The sequence below is a fragment of the Myzus persicae genome, unplaced genomic scaffold (genome assembly GCF_001856785.1).
Source record: "Myzus persicae strain clone G006 unplaced genomic scaffold, MPER_G0061.0, whole genome shotgun sequence".
In the NCBI taxonomy this organism is placed as follows: Eukaryota; Metazoa; Arthropoda; class Insecta; order Hemiptera; family Aphididae; genus Myzus; species Myzus persicae.
The window spans coordinates 707,112-725,001 of NW_019104222.1; the positions used below are offsets into that span (position 1 = coordinate 707,112).

At 27.2% G+C, this 17,890-nt stretch overlaps 1 protein-coding gene across 1 annotated transcript in view; it reads left to right on the forward strand.

Annotated features, from left to right (window-relative positions):
• The first annotated feature begins 1,281 nt into the window (after positions 1-1,281).
• LOC111040180 (glutamate-gated chloride channel alpha-like) overlaps positions 1,282-17,890 on the forward strand; it is an 87,274-nt gene continuing 70,665 nt past the window's right edge. Inside the window, exon 1 of the mRNA XM_022323970.1 lies at positions 1,282-1,602. The gene's annotated coding sequence lies outside the window, so the exon portion shown is untranslated. The remainder of the gene's footprint in view (positions 1,603-17,890) is intronic.

Consider the following 17,890-nt stretch of genomic DNA (forward strand, 5'->3'; position numbering starts at 1 on the left):
ATTTAATATTCGTTGATTATCAATTTTTCATTTAACGATATTGTGTTCACTTAACTTAACTTCAGTTAATTATTTTCATTAATATTCCCACCTTTGTTGAATAGTGCTTGTTAAATATCAGCAACATCCCCTCTCTCAATCCACACAAAACAAAATAATTTAACCACCAATATTCATAATAGTGATAAAGTGATACCATCATGACGTTGATATAGTAAAATATAAAACACCGTACGCAGTTCGTAGTTATGCAATTATATTCACTGGAGTGGTAATGAGTTGTTTGTGGTTTTTTTTTTTGGGGGGGGGGGGGGGGCAATAAACCTAGACGAAACAACAGTAATGCTATGATATAAAAGCGGACAGTGAACGCCGTGAACGCCACCTTGCAAATATATATGTATCAATTAAGTTAGGGTATAAGGGGTGGTCCATTTCACATATATAACGTTTTTGAAAATACTTCTTCAACAAAATTTTAAGTCGTTATAAATCGACATTTTCGGAAAAAAAATTATATTTTTAACTTAAATATCGTTATAATTGTATAGGTTATCACTTTTTTATACTATACATGTTCTGAGGCAGAATATTATTCGAAATGTTTCGATCTATAATAATCAAATTTTAAGTAGTATCAAGTAGTTTATTAGTTAAAATTATTTTAACTTTAGATAAGGGGGGTAGTGGATCAATATTATACAGTGTAGGTACCGCTATATATCAATATACTCTACTCGTCTAAACTTTAAATATTTAAAATTCATAAGCTACTCGTCTAAAATTCAATTTCTATGAAACTACCTACTACAAAGTATATTCTGCTGTGGAATAAGCAATTAAAAATGAAAATTTCATTTAAAAAAGCTCGAACACTTGAATGATAAGAATAAGAAATATTATATGATTCTATAGAAAATATTTTGTTTTTATTTTAAACGAAATATTCTCAAAAACGTTAATAGTTTTTAAAACATCGATAGTGTCTTACGGATCTCTCAGTATACAGGCGTGGTCGGGTACCCACCCTCGGCACGCGACCCACTGACGAACTCACACAACTCGATGAGTTAAAAACTGAAGGGACGCGGTCGCAGGCTGAAGACGTTTACCGACTAAAACAGGTACGACAATCGAAGTGGACGGTACAGCTATAGGTACAGTGTATTTTTGGTCGAAGACGTTGAAGTACGTGTCGAATTGGCGCCGCACTTGCCCACCGTCGTTTTTGTTTCGCGTTTTACATCCCTGTCGGGACGGCGGCAGCGGTGGCGGTGGCGTTCATTGTTCAGTATCCCTCCGATGCGACACCGAGCTTAACGCTCGACACGCCGGCGGACGATTCGCTTAAAAACCGTTGACGTGAAATTTGTTTGTGCACGAACCCGTCGCTGTTATTACTATTCGAGTAGTCGTTGTACAGTTGTCATAAAAATACGAAAAAAAAAAAAAATTAAATAAAAAAAAAAAAACTAAATTCTGGAAGTGCGTTTTCCGCAAAACGTTGCTGACCGGCTCTGTTGCCCCGGCAGAGGTTATCAGTGGCATTATTGCTGTTGCTGGTACGTGAAAGGCCACATTCACACGATTACACGATTACAGGTACATAATAAACGCTGCAACAGGATACGCACACGTCCTGCGTCGCGACTAGGTGTTGCACAATCCAAACAAATTTCGTTTGACGGCTTATAAGTACATTCAACTTTTGGTTATTTCTGAGGGATAGATAACGTCATTCTGGAATAGACAATTTAATTTTAAGAGGTGTTTTTGTAATTGTTATATTTTTTTTGTTATGACGTGGTATAAGCTGATGAAATGAAATTCCAGAAAATAAATATTATTAAGTCTACCTTATCTTTTTTTGCTGAAATTAAGAATCACGCAATGTATCGGTTGATTATTTAAATTCATGAAATATTTAGAAAATTAAACTTATATTAGTTATTTACTTAGGAGTGAATTATTAGTAAAACTGTGTTCAAGCTTTCAAAGGCGCCTATATTAAAAATATATTATTTAGTACATTCAGTACATTAATTTATGTATATAGGTGCATACATTTGTACATTCTAACAGACTTGTAATATACTTGTAGAATAAAAGTGAACAATGATATGTGAATACTTTGAAGTACTCAAATACGTAAATTATCATTTTAATACATATTTGGGCGTAGTACCCACCTACGTATTTTAAATACTTCTTTACGCCTGGCAATGTCTCTAAGATCTGTAATAAGTGTATTTTTAAAATCAAATACTAACTTTAAAATATTATGTACCTACTTTCTTACATTATTTTTAATATTACCTACAACAAGTGATTAGAAATGTTTAGAAATATTTAAAATGATTTGGAAAACAATGTTTCTAAACTCAATTCTGCATTAAATTTGTAAAAACATATTTAAATTCAACATATTATTATTATACTAAAGTATTGGTATCATGTGAAAATGCTTAAAATAGGTATTTTAAGTCCAATCAGTTGTCACAAACAGGCAAAACGACCGGTCCTTTTAAGTAAAGTCGGTACATTCTGGTCCACCGAACACACCCATTAAACATAGCTTGTAAGTTAGTTTTTACTAAATGGTAGACCGACATAAGTAGTTTGAAAATATTCTTTTAAATATATACTTCAAATCATAATTTTTTGATTTGTATTTCCTACCATGATTTTATAGTATAAAAAATCACCGAGAATGAGTTGAGATACATCCAACACCACATAATATGTTTATCATTAAACTCATAATATTATAAGTTAAAATAATAAGTTGTAGGTACTTGTAATATTATAAAATTTACAAGCTAAAATGTGTACCCTAAGGACATAATATTATTATGAACATGCGTAATGCATAAAATACTTGTATTTTATAAGAAAAACAACCACTCGTTATTGACCCATTCAACCTACTTTTGTTATATTTTTTGTTTGCTTAAAGAAAATATTAGGATTGGGTACATAATTGATTATTATTTATACTATTTTACAAGGAAAATGTTTTTCATTGTTTTATGTTTCTGTATACTATTAACATAGCACACAATATATAAAACACAATAGGTACTCTACACTATCTACAGTGACTGTAGACTACTGTAGACTCTAAACTAGAATATATAATATATATTGATACATAAATAATCAAACTCTCATATAGTTGTGGTTACCACTTACCAGTCACAGCTAATTGTTAGTCAGTAACATTTAAACTGTCTAATTATTTTCAGAATATCAATGCATTTTAGATGTGACAAGTTAAATTATTTCTTCCATAAATGATAAATGTAAATTCTGAGAGAGACATATTTTAGTTGTCAGAGAATGATAATATGCTTAGTTAAAACTTAAAATGCTTTTAATGTTTATAAATTCATAACAAGTTAGTAAGTAGTATATTACTATATTATCTATAATACAAAACAGTTAAATTCACTCACAGACACATTTATAATATTATTATTATTAACTTTTATTCATTTGGTTGTGACAACTGATATAATCATAATAATATAGGGAAAAGGTAAATATATTATGGTGTATCATGCCATAGAAGTAATATTATAAAATAAAATAATAGTTTTCAATGATTTATAAAGATACAATATATATTATATTCTAATTTTAAAATAGAACATTGCTGTGTTTTTAAAACAAGTTATGACAATTTATTAATGCACCAATTGAGTGTGTTTAAATGTGTATTATTACACTATTAGGTAAAGATATTTTATTCAATTATGCCAATGTGCAAAATCAAATCAATATTGAATTTAAGCTGAATTTAGCATAGAATTAACTTAAAAGCACCTCAGAAAATTACTAAAAATATTTAGAGAAAATGTATAAGAGTTATAATTTTAACAAATGTTTCAATTAATTAAAAATGTATTTTACATATTGCAGTGTAATATAAACCAGTTTCTATAGTAGAAAATTGTATTGTTAGTGGGCAAAAATTATTCAACCAATTATTATCTGTGGATGCATTTTAATCCTTCAATCAATTTAAGTACTGGTTGAAATTTAAGAACCATCGTAGAAGTATTTATTTTATTATTGCATATATTAATAAATAATAATTATTCATATTAGCCCCGCGTTATAAATTAATACTATGAGTCGAGACACCTATATTATTATTATTACTATTTATTTTATAGTACCAAAATAATTCAAAATGTATGTATGCAGGAACACGCAATGCGCACATTATATCTTGAATATACGGTGACCACTTGTTTAATTCTATGTGTTGTTTTTTTTGTAACGCAACTAATTGTAGTTATAATATTATAACTATTTTTATTTTTACATTTGTATTATTCCATTTTATTTTTTATTGCGAGATTAACACGTAGTTGTATATTACAGAGATTACAAAACCTTATATTTTATAATCTATAAAAGTTGTAAAATAAGATCACATCATTTATCCAATATTATAATCAAAGTACCACTTTACATTTTTTTACCATGTAAGTTTGTGGTAAATTATTTCAACCATATTTGTATTATATTAATGATATGTTGTTAAGTATATACTATTATACTGTCCTATTTAAATCTTATTTATTGAATAATAATTACGAAAAAAAAATAATTATTTACATTTTTAATGAATCCAAAATAAAATTTCCTGTTTTCGCTGTGTTTACAGAAATTATTGTTTTAATTGGTTTTCGCATGACATGTGCGGCAATAGTCTACTATACTCTAATATTTTATGATAGTTATATTTATAATTATTTAAATAATTTCAAGTTGCAAACACATTTATAATGCCTTATTTCATTTAAAATTCAAAAAGTATGACTATTTTACGTTTCAGACGCGTAGACAGCGTTTCTTAAAGGCCTGTGATTTAATTTGATATTCAGTTACAATTAAGTGATGGGACCTGTTCAACATTTAATAACTGATGACGAACATTTCTACATATTTTTAAACAATATTTGTTTATGATTTGATTTGTATAGGTAGGTTAAGGGTAGCAAATAAAAACTATGATTGGCATAGAATAATGTAAAGTTAATAAACCAATTTAAATTTGTAAAAGACTTAATCAAATATTTTACATACAATTACAGATCAAAATTAAATAAAAATTCAATTTAACTGAATATCTTTAGTCGTATAAATCTCAAATTAGTTTGGTATTTTCAGAGTATTATGAGAAATTCGCAGAAATTATTTACCTTATTTTTATTTCTGAACTCAGTCAATTATAGGTATTGTTTTTCCTTATTTATATTAAATAGGTAGTTATAAAAAAAAACGACTACCTATTCATTTAAACTAACCTTGACAGTGGAAGATTTGAAGATAACCGTGAAATTGTTTGTTTCAAATTGTTAAAATATATTTTTGATTATTTTACGTGTCTGTAGTCATGATTCACGATATTCCAAGGTCAATATAGTACTACACCCAGTACAGGTGCGTATTTTGTATACTCTTTTTGGTAGATTTCCTTTTTTTGTTTGAAGACAATAATTTTTTTTATTGAAATATTAAGTTCACTGTACCTACGGCTACACTCTATTTTAAGAAAACAAAGTTCGAAACTGATAGTCGATCTCATATCATTGATTTATTCTCTGGTATAACTACATTAATAATGTGTTCCATATTTTCATTCAAAAGCGTGCACTAACCGTTATTACAGATTACGTACATAATAAACCTCTTTTTAAAGTTTAAACATTTATTTTTAAATTTAAATTTAATCTTATTTAAAGAACACTATAGTTGTAATATATTTTAGAAGGAAATATATGTTACTTTAAGAATGAAAAGTTTGAATATTATATATAGTGTAACACACTAATAGACAAATTACTGAATTCATACTTAATTTGATGTACAATTAATAATTTTGAAAACCTATAAAAATATATTCACCGAGTCTATTGTAAAAAAAAATATGACTTCTTTCCAAGTCTCACATAGTCACCCGTATTTACTATGAACATTTAATCATTAAGAAATATTTATTTATCGATGCAATCTTCATATAAAATGTTTAATATTTTGTAATTTATTATTTTTGTTAGTTATCAAAATCACTATCATCATAATTTTAAATAAAATAAAATATAAATATTTATTTTAACTTACGTAAATATAAAAAAGTTTATACATACTTTTCTCTTTGTTTTGTAGTTTTCTGTATTTAACATAAACGAATTTTCTACTTGGGTAAATTGCATACCTTTTGAAGTACCTACTATATAAAAATGTTTTAATATAAAAATGTGATAAAAAATGTTTGCCATGATTAAAGAAAACCTCTTACTGTAAGAACTATAAGAATTTAAAAATGATAGATACGTTTAAGCGTGTATTCTTACAGTACTGGAATGTTGTTATTTTAAGCGTTGAGACAGTTCTTTTTTTTAAGTGATTTATTTAAGTATTATAAAATGTTGCACGAATGTATTGTATCTTCAACTGAAGATAATAATTTGAAAATAATAATTGTTCTAGTTTCCGAATTATAACTGAATTTTGGCTGTGTATCTGAAACTAGGTAACCTCCTAAACTCACTCAATGAAAAAAATGATCAGAATATTAGCTTTGATGATTTAAGTTATAAGTTATAACAGAGAATCTACCTTTTTACTTTTTTAGTGAATAGTATTAGTAAACTTGCAGGAACTATTCAAATCATACACACTACAATGCATCTATTGTTACACTACCAACAATAATCATAAAGAGACTTATAGTTTTCGATTACTTATTTCTCACGGAATTTACTATCGACTCTCTTACCTATGAACTCTTCTTGCTTCTCCTTAAATAAAGGACAAATCACCTTTAATAAGACGATTAATACGGAAACAGCTTACAAATAAATTGTCTTTTAAATAAAAGAAAAATAATATTGACTTTCACACTTTTTTTTACAAGGCTAATTCCACTCCATTAATCACGACTCAATTCTTCCAGTTCTTTCTGAACTTTGACATTTATAGTAACATACATTTTTGACATAATTCCAGTATGCTTTCCATTTTACTACCTATTTGCTATTGATGTACATTTTTAGTATTCATATTTGTGGGAAGTACTATCGAAGAAAGTATTTAATTTTTTTGATTCATGACTGGCTAGTTTTCCGAATGATGTTTAATCTGATTTATTATTATAAATTATTATACAGTTATCCTTGATAACGGTTTTCAAAATAATTTGAATATTACAGTTTTGGCAATATAAATACAACTGTTATCATTTTACAAACTTCTTCTTCGTTTTTAACATTTAAAGTCGGGTACTGTAATGCCTTACAATATGTTTCATCATAGTTTTCTCGTTCTTATCTTACAATTTTTTAGTACATATCAATAAATATGTTCATTCAGTTTTTCGAAAATCATACAATATGGCACATGAAAAGTTGGTTAATTTTGTACTTTTTTTATGTATACAAGCAAAATATAAACTATAGCTGTGGTTTTACGATACATACGTACAATTATAATAACAATTAGTTTTTGAAATTATCAAATATTTTCGATTTGAGATTACACTGTTAAATTATGAAACTATAATATGGTTAGTGCATAAACTTAATACTTTTTATAAGTATAATTATAATTCAAATTAATGTGGATACTAATTTGTATAATTAACTATTGAAATAGATCTTGATCTTTAAATATACTAATATTTTCCTGAATTAGTAAATCACTCATTTTTTTCAAAAAATATTAACAATACTAGAAATATTTGTCTTATTTGATTTGAAGCTTTTACGATACAAATATTTTTAATATATTTTACAAATTTTATCGTTTCAATTTTTAACTTTTTACAAAATTGACTGACAGAAGAAACATTGAAAACCTTTTAAATTTCATATCTAAAAGCAAAATATATTTTTGTTAAAACTTCAATGTATAAATATTGATTAAAGGATTACGGTCGATTTCATCCGCAAACATGTCTTGAAATATTATCCGTAACAATTTTATCAATTAGTACGGTTTAATGAAATTGATTCGGATGGATCCATTTTTCGGTACATTTGTGTTTGTTTCGTTTTGACTGATGTTAGTACGTCTTAAATTGTATACGTGTTAATTGATGCTCGTATTTATGATATCTGATGTTGATTAGCGAGTGGTATAAAATTGGTTTCTTACGCATAATCTTCATATCTCCGTGTAGCCTTTGGCACCATCACAAGATTTAATATTGTCCGACTTCTATCCAAAAGTCTCTATATGGAATATATATTTTATCATCTGGTTTTTTTTTGGGTAGGTATACTTACCAATAGGTATTATAATAATTACTATACTTTTTCTTTTCAGAAAAATAGGCTGCTGCAGTATTTATCATGGTTTTTACAGCATGTAAACATAAAATCAAGAATTAAGAAAATCTAAATCACTACCTAGTAAATTTGTTATAATAGTTTATTCAGTATACTTATTAAATACGTTAGTATGTAAAAAAATGTGAACATTTAAAATAGGTAGAGGTATTTTTCTTATGACGAATTCCAAATTTAATGTCTACATGCAATATAGGTTCATTACTTAGTAGTTATAGCAAAATTTTCACTTCATCTTATTCTGAATTTCAACCATTTTGACTATATAACGCTGAAGTTGAGCTATTTTTACTTCATAAAAAATTATAAATTATTTAATAATGTTTTATTGGTATATTAATTTTGATTGTATAATAATCATGTGTGTATATATTTTACATAAATATATATTATGTGCTACATTTTGAATACCTACATGACACATTGAATTTTCATCATTATATATTACATTGACATACAACTGAACTAAACGCAGTTAACAGTAGGTATACTTGGACAGTTGGACAGAAGTCCATTTGAATTTTAATAACCTGTCATATCTCCTTATAACTATCTTGGTATACCCACACAGACTTTAGAAGTATCTTTGATCTCACAATAATAATAAACTAGCTGTGTACTTGACAATCATTTCATTGAGCTTAGAAGAAAAATAAATTATTCATGTCACTCTGTTAATATGTATGCATGCAACATTTAGAAAGCAATTGTTTTTGTGACACAGACTAAAATATACAAATATTATGGAACTTAATTTTAAAGAATATATTTTTTCGCCATATTACGATTTTTGTCTCCTACGAAAGTGCTTTTATGACTTAGCTGACAAATTACACGGGCTAGATAACAATTGACACACAAAATATGGTAAAAAAATAGTGCCGAGTGCAAGCTTAGTTAAAAATGAAAACATTATTTTACGTAAACATCATTAGAAACTATAAATTATGCATCTATTATCCTGTCCAATATTATATTTTTTTTATCCGAAAATTACGTGTTTGCGAAAACTAAAATTGAATGCCTATAGTTATCATAATTCTTAATCAGTAAGTTTTTAAAAATATCTTCATTTGACTGTGATAGTGTTTTGGAAGGAGTATTATAATATTGTACTTGATTAGTTGGTAGTCATTTCAGAATAATCCGATACATATTAAATAAGACTAAAAAATCGTTGATCTTCAAAAGTCAAAATATTTAAGTTTTAAAATTGTTGAAAGTTTTCAATTATAATAAAAAATTATATTATATAAATAAACTTTTATAAATTTGTTTAACACTAGATGACTAGAATTGTAATAGTATGCATTTTAATGCTTAAAATAATATTATATGAAACAATATTTTCTTATGAATCAAAAACAATATCAACAAAAAAATAACAAATATTGTCTAACATGACAAGATACATACAAATATATATGTATATATATATATATATATAATTAAATAACAAGTCCATAAAAATAAAATAATTATTAATATAAAGGTTACATTATAAAGGGTACCAATGCCACGCAAAATACAAAACATTAAACGAAACCTTTAAACGTTATGCTAGCATTATTTTTACTTCTAACTAAATCCTTTTAACTAATTTAGCCGTACTGTGATATCAATGTAAACAGTGAATACACATAACAAAACCAACAGAAACGACAATAATATTTTTTTTTTATTTTAGATTTAATAATATTATGCAATTTAATTTTTGTGTAAACGTATGTAAAAGTCCAGATTCAGTTATGTTTTTTCCTCTTAACGATTAATTTGTGCATAAATATATCTCAGGATTTTGCTGTGATGCCTCGTGTAATAAACTTGAAATAAATTGTTAAGTGTATAATGTAGAACTAGGCACTATATTATATGTTGTGCTACAAATATGGTGTGGCTCAATTCTTTAGAAAATAATGTGGCCAAATAAAATATCGGATTGGTATAGTTAATTTATTAACGCAAAAAAAAAACGCTATTCGATAAACCCTCAATATAATTATAATAAGTCCGTTCTTTTATACATATAAAACGATGATTGACAAATTTCAGCGAAAACCGTCAGGTACAAAATGGCATTCGATGACTCTCTTTTGAAACCATTTTACTTCACTTTTTTAACTGGGCCAACGCTTTCCACCGTAATGTACATTATGATAGTTATTCAAACTATCGAATTATATTGTTCCAAAACTTTTTTAACTGGGGTAAGACATCAAAAGCCTTGAACTTTGCATTTTCGAATAATAATGCGCATTTATACACAATACACCATACACATCATGATAATATATGCTCAAACTCATACGCACTAAATGATATTGATTTAAGGGAGGGTCACCGCGGTAGGTCTTGAGAAAAACGCATACCTACCTACATTACATCGTAGTCATAAGTTCATGACCTTATATCTACTAGATCGCTGTAAACCAAAATAAAAGTAATATAAATATTATTATATGTAAATTGCTAATTAAATACGTATTGTATTATAATATATTATAGCTTCTATTTTGATTTAGATGATACAATAAAAAAGCGTTTTTCTTACCTACATAATATTTAAAGTGTTTTAACGAACTGTCAATATAAAAAATGTATAAATTCAATGGTCGTAGTTTATTAAATATTATTTTTGTGATGTGTATTTCGGTGACATATATGATGTATACATAGAAAGAAAATCGATTTCTGAATACTCAATGTGCCCAAAGAAAATTAGTTTTATTCGTTAGACAAATACTTATCTTCTGTTTGTACCCCAAGCCGGAACCATTTACGTTCAGCAAATATTTCTTTAAAATTATAGTTGGAAGGTAAATAATCGAAAATATCACCATCAGTTTTTCGGTGCTCAGATAATTTGTGATGGGGAATTTTTTTTCTACGCTAAATCACGATTAAAATTAAATAATATTCTTAAAATAGATTATGTTGTTTTTTTATGGCATTTTAAATAAAACTTTATTTAATTTTGGACATTAACGGAACAAAACTATAACCCATTGGTTTGATGGTGGGTTGTTTTTATGTTTTGTCTAAAACAGCATTAAGTTATAAATGTGCACACACAGTTTTATGTGTACAACTAACTAAGTGGATATTGCGAGGACAATACTTTTTTTACTTCTTTATAATTTTAACATCATCGTTGCTCTTTATAAAAAAAAAACACACATAATAGTTTCTCGTAGAAAACATTAAGTAGGTATATATTGACTGCTTAATAATACTATAATAAATGAAGTCGGTACATTTCAATTGTAACTTGTAAGACGTGAATATTTGTAGATATTACATATTGCTTTGTAGCTGTATCTTGATATAGGTATAATATGTATAATTGTATCACATGTGACTTATACGTTTCAATACAAGATTTACGTAATTTTTACATTATTAGAAGACGAATATTTTATTGAAAATGAATTTCTATTCGAATACATGGCGCGGACGCACTACTGTGACTTTAGGTTCTGGGCAAAGAAATAATTAATTGGTTTTACAGCAGTGTTAATTTTATGATAAAAAATATTTCAATTTCTCAGTGTACGAAACACTATAACGATAACCTGAAAAAACTTTAAAAAAATATGTAAAGGTTTGAGTATCAACTAGGTTAGGTTAGTTTAGTAAACTAGGTTACCCCTAATTTTTTTTTTTTGAATTATTTGAAAATCTATTGTTGATTTTAAATAATTATTAATAATACACAAAAATGTACTGCTTGTAATTTGGACCGAGGTGAGAAAAACGAGACGAGTAGACATTTTTTTTTAGTGTAGACAAATTATAAAGAGGATCCAAAAACATAAAGGAACATTTACTAAGTTATTGGTACAGTATAAAAAGTGAATACATTACGAAGAACCAAAAATATTTATGATTGTTCAATGAAATAATTATGATTTTACATCCCAGGAACAAAGCGTTAAACCTAAGAATTTCTGACTATGCTTGAAAAACACTATTCAAATTTATTTGATACCTATTATATTCTTTTAGGAACCTGTTTGGCTTTATTTTGTGATTCACGACCTCACCAAAAACATTAATACCCGATATAAGCCTATAAAAGCCCATTTTCAAATATAATGCACAGTCAGCGTGTTATAACAAAGGTTGTACTAGAATGTAGATTCTAGGCTCTAGATAAATATTCATAAACTATCTACCTATTAATTATTATTGCCATAATTATGAATAATTAATGTAATATAACTCGTGCATCGTAACCTGAGTTCATCTTGCATGCATTTGGTGATCAGCTGATGTACGAAAACTGTATAATATTATATTTTTGATTATCAGATTTATTAAATCGCAATGATAGCAAAGCGCCAAGATGAACTTTATAGTAGTACAATTTTAAAAGATTAACATTTCTTAATAATTCAAATACAATGTGTATTGCTGTCCAAGAGTGACGGGAAATTCGGTATCTACCTTTAATTTGTAAATACGTACATGATCATAATGAAAGTGTATAATTTAAAGAAATCGAGAAGTCTTATACATTGTATTATTTGCACAATAATTATACCATGACAATAATAATTAATCTGCACATGCAGCTCTTCACACGTTTTTAAATTTATGCGATCTCGAATAATAATATTACACAACTGATATATACCGAATGATATATAAATATATAATAATTTTTAGTTATATTATTAATTGATGACTATTTACATAAAATTAAATTTCGAAAATATTAAATATTCAATAGATTTTTCTAGAAAACGAGATTTAAATATTATAAAAAATTTTAATAATCGGTTAGAACTTGAGAAAATTCTAAAGTAATCTAAAATGACTGGTTTTAGAAGCATACTCATAACGAACAGTATTTTGAATTAATAACAGTTTGCTTCAAACAGGTTTAATAATAACTTATATTGTACAAACCAATTTTATTTAATGTTAATTTATTAATAATTATCAACAAATATTTTAAGCATGTTTTTACTTCAGCGGATGGTAAAAATTAATTCTCGGAAAACTTGTTTTTTTCTCTTTACCAAATTAAATATTGCGAATATTATACATGGACTAATCCAAAGTAGGGCATAAATAATTAAAATTGTTTTTGCAATAAAATCAAACCTTTTCAATAATTAATTAAGAGTACTTTAAAAATTTTATATTTGTGATCTAGCAATTAAAAACGTTCTTCTACACTTTCTATTAAGTATGAACTTTGCTAAGCAAACATAATTGTATAGTATTATTTTCGAGTATGTTATAAATAATAAAACTATATATGAAAAAGTAGCCAAGTAATGAGATTTTAATCAATTAAAACTATCAGATTAATTAGAAATTTGGCTTATAAATTTAAGGGTTTCAGAGAAGGTTAGCAGAAACAGTATTACAAATGCATTATATCATTCCAAACAATCAGAACAGTAAATAATTACGACTGATTGAAAAAATAAAATATTAGGTTCCCGCGACCCTCCTATAGCCAAATAATATCATCTTTGTAAATTGAACAATAACAGTAAAAGTTTATTTGATGACATAAACATGACAAATTTAAATATACGAGACTAGAATTTCAAAGATAATTGATTTTTTTCCGTCTGAAAAACAACAGAAAATTCTCTAAGCCATAATTCTTTGTTTTATCTCCCTCCCACTAACTGAACCCCTCTCGCTCTTTCTGTTTCTGGGTTTACACTGTATATACATTTTGTATATATATACATTCTTACTACATGATATATTATTTAGTGCATCCAGAATACAAAAAAATCAGTTGTAATATTACAATGGAAATAATACAGCAGCTATAGAATTATATTATTTTAACCATGTATATGTACCATATTAAACTTGTTACATAATTTGTTCGTTTCTCATAAATAGTATCCAAAATTTAACTCTATAATTTTGATAAGATTATTACAAATGTTCATCAATAATATACATTTTTACAGCTCAATTTTAACAGTCAACTAAAAATAAAATCAATTTTTTTTTTTAAATAACTTAAAAGACGTTCAATCCAAAAATGTCCATTACAACTAAAGTATATGTCATGATAAACTTCTGACAGCGTGACATAAATTCGTACCATAACATTAGACGCTATAAAATTTACCTTTCATAAAACCACTAGAAAGGGTGTGTTTGAAGTGGAGTATTCTGCAACCACATTCTAAAACAATTCTGAGCCGATTTATTTTGAGTTTTTTCTCGGCTACAATAAAAAAATTAAATCACAACCAAGTAAAATTATAATCCTTATTTCAAATGTTAATTTTAATTAATAATTTAATTTATGACTAATTGAGTTATTTTAAAAGTCTATAAATGTATCATAAGTACGAAAAATATTTTTCTATTTAATTAAAAAGACTGGCCACTGTCTACTACTTGAGAACACAAAAAAAACACATCATGGTAATTCATGGTGTGATCAGGACTGTGTAAATATTGTTTATATCAATAAGGATAGTGAAACCGCTAGAATTTTATTTGATAAAGTATCTTCTAACGATTAATTTGAAATCGATAACATTATTTATTTTTATTTCTTAGCGTTTTTAAGTGACCGTGCTTTAGTCGTATAGCAAATTGCGTTATTGGCATAATTCATTTGAACGTGTCTGTGTGAAATTTCGTTTTAAATTAGAAGCAAAAATCTATTGTAACTTTTAAGGTTTTGCAGCAAATTTTCGGAAATGAAATGTATAAATAACGTGTTTTGAGTAGTTTAGACGGTTCAAAGATGGTAGAACATCAGTTATAAACCATGAACGTTCTGGTGGACCCACTATCATTAAAATTAATAAAATCATGGCTCGTGTTCATGAAATAATTTGAGATAACTATCGATTAACTGTTAGAGAAGTAGAAGACGTAGAATTATCTAATACAAATATAAAGGTCGGGGAAAATACCAAAAAATCGGAAAATAGCTCTTAAATGCAAAATCGCAATGACACCTTAGCCCTTATTACTCGTTATCCAATTATCTTTTTTTAGCGAAATATCAAACTCCAGTAATTCCATCATCTTTACCTAACTTGGCTACATGCGATTTATTTTTAGTTTCCCAAGTTGAAATCAATGGTCTGGGGACATAGTTTTCCAACAATATTTCACATTAAACAAAATACAAAAGGACATAACCCTTAGTAGTTTAGTATCTACAAGAAGAATTTTTAAAAGTGGAAAAAACTGACAGCAATGTGTAGGGTATTGCTTCTTAGGGAGATTATGTTGGATGTAATAATATGGATTTAGAATAATATTGTGTTACTATTAATGAGGGTTTATTTAAAAATAAAATTGTTTTTCTATCACACCTCTCAGTATACGCATTTTTACCACACCTCTTCATATTTCAAACTTAGAGCTTCAGTGTTGTGAATTGTGAGGTGGTACTCGTTTTCAAGTTATTTTTTAATTTTTTAATGTTATTTACAATTGTAAAATATCATTAACATATTTTTCTATATTATACTAAGCTGTTCAATACTGTTCATTTTATGTTACCAAGAATTGTTCAACTTGCTTCATTATAAGCCCACCGGCACCAATCAGTTACTAGAAACTAACTATAAAATTCAAACATGACATATAAAAATTAAAATCAGAATCTTTTTACCAAAATGTCAACATTCATTATAACCTAACAAAACATTGAACATTTTGTGTTATCGTTAAAGCTTGAGCTAATTATTATTATTTAATTATTGACATTTTAAACCAACTTCATAGTAATTTGTCAATGTTGCATTGAAAAAACTTGTTTGACATTTACATTTGATGTAGAAACTTCTTTTCTGAAACAACAAAACTTTGAACACAAGTTTCACCCAATATGTATATTTAATATGATTGAAGAATGTGTATTTAGGTACTATACATTATATTTATGTATAAGCTACTGACATTTTTGGAGCACGACAAAAAAATAGGTCGCTCAATCTAGTAAATATAAAAAAAAAATGTTAGTCGTATCATCTAGCCATATCATAAACTATAGCGGAATCAGGTGACCTATTTTTAATACTTAGATTGATTAATTTTCAAATGACATAACAATAAAAGTACCCTAAAATATACAAACATAACTCCGCTTAGGTAGAATTACGTATATTATTTTTTCAGGCTATTGACGTAATATATATAAAAAAAACACCAAATTCGTTATATTCTAGAGTAGATTTTCAGTGTACCACGTTGGATAGGCCATTAAAATAGATGTGTTGACATTGAATTCAATAATACATCATTCTATACGAAAATCGATTCTGACTGAAGACAGTCGCCTATGTCACCTCTATTTCGAAAGATATTTTTAAATTTATTTATAATTATATCAGTAATAAGATAGGTAAGGTTATTTAAATTTTGGTTATTAAAAACCCATGTAAGCTTTATTTAAATATTACATCATATTAACTATAAGAAAAAAAATACCGACGTATCTTAGAACAGTGTGAATATCTTCGTAATAATATAAATAGCTTAAATTTAGTCTAAACATCTTGAATATCTCATACCCCATAGAAAATCATTATGCACGTAATTGTGAAAATTTAAGTCTCTACAGTTAATATTTTTTTTTTAGTACAACTAAAATCATTAAATGTGTAAAAGGCGATGATTAACAAAAAATGATCCAAATAATAATAAAAAAAACACGTCATTGTAAAACCATTTCCATACATTCATTGGTCTGCTCAGAATCTAAAATATTGAAAATACGTCAATCGTACTACATAACAACGCTTCTAAATATACAACTAAAATCATAATTTATTATTCAATTATTTAAGCATAAAATAAAATTTAAGTATTAAATAACCGTAAACTGTACTTTCGAACATCGGTGACCGGTGATTGAAAAACTTTCCAATAAGGCCTCGGCGTATCGATAATCGCCAAATGATATTTTTCACGACACTGTAGTTGTCGCTTTGTTATTATTAACCGCCACTGCATCGCTAAAACAGTAATAATATTATTAAATTATTTTAAGTCTCGCCGGTTCTCGCGTTGTCCATAATAATATTATAAACGTTTAACGAAGGGGTCACGTCAACGACGGGGCGCATTTAACCTGTTATTATTTACGACCAGAGTAAATCCCCGCGGTTTCGAGAATTACGCGAACCCTTTCAAATTTTCCGGGAAAATGTGATGTAGGTCACGGTTATACAACGGAAGAATTCGCATATAGGTGCGCACGTGTACGTTCGGGCGTACGACACGGTAATAATAACAGTAAAACGCTGTATTTCATGGAGGTAGATATAGTATCATATAGTATTATAGTAGCAAGTCGTGTGTATGATGCATAATATTACGTTTTGAGCACTTGATGGCCGCCAGTGCTGCAACGTGTGAAACGCGTCTTATTGAAGTATAAGTATATACGCATATGCAAATATTTGAAAGGTACACAGTATACCCGCAGTTAGACTCTAAAAAACACGATTTTTGTTTGGAGGGGTTAGCCGATGATGATAGGTATCCTATACCAACAAGTACAGCATTTCCAAAAC